An 864-nucleotide genomic window follows, 5' to 3' on the forward strand; every position below is an offset into this window, starting at 1 on the left:
CCCCCCCCCCCCAGTTGATCTCCATCCAGGAGGGCTAATGACATTACTTACAGTAAATAGCAGCCCCGCCGGCCGGGCTGTAGTGTGCCAGCTCTGTGGGGGGAGGAGAGGGATAGAAACCCCGGCTTATTTCACTTGATTGACTTCATCTTTGTGTGAAATCGCGTTGGATGCTCTGGGCACTGAGCGCAGCAGCGAATAGCAGCGCCGGGGGCACTGAGAGGAGCCGAGCCGAGCCGAGCCGAGCCGTGCCCGGGGGCTGGGCCCGACGGGTCAGCAAGCAGGGAGCTGGGCACGGGAGGTCCCGAGACTGGCGGCGGGGCGTGCCCCGCGGTCCCCAGCCCGGGTCCGGCCGCCCTGCCAGTCCCACCAGTGCCTCTGCCCGCCCCGCTGGGTGCAGAAAGGCCGCCCCGCAGTCTCAGCCCCCAGCACCCAGGGGTCCCCTTCCCCAGACAGCCACCCCGAGTGTCCCGCGCCTGTCCCTCTGCGGGCCTGGGGGCGGGGGAGAGGGGATCGGAGCTCCCGCAGTGCATCTTCCCTACCAAGGGGGAGCCCCGCACCCCACCCCACCCACCTCCACAGCCGGGATGTTTGTCACCGCTTGCCCAGCACGGGGCGGGGGGGCAGTACTATGACAGGTCTTTGTTGTCTGAATAAAAATCAGCGGCGGCTCGAGGGAGAGGACTCCTCCTACTAAATTATCAAAAATGGGCTGGCTTTAGTCTCTTAACAAATTGGCCGGAGCTGCGGCAAGCAGCAGTCCCCCCTCCAACCTACAGGCACTGGGAACTTTCAAGCAACCGGGGACTGCTGCAAAAAGCACTTCTTTTTTTTTTTTTCCTTTTTTTTTTTTTTTTTTTTTTT

The 864-nt window shown here is 62.3% G+C and overlaps 1 protein-coding gene across 4 annotated transcripts in view; it reads left to right on the forward strand.

The window, feature by feature from the left end:
• Window positions 1-864, forward strand: part of LHX9 (LIM homeobox 9) — a 16,724-nt gene that overhangs the window by 2,329 nt on the left and 13,531 nt on the right. The gene's annotated exons all lie outside the window — the stretch shown is intronic.

Source organism: Gavialis gangeticus, unplaced genomic scaffold (assembly GCF_001723915.1).
Source record: "Gavialis gangeticus isolate Ggan-Ray unplaced genomic scaffold, GavGan_comp1, whole genome shotgun sequence".
NCBI lineage: Eukaryota > Metazoa > Chordata > Crocodylia > Gavialidae > Gavialis > Gavialis gangeticus.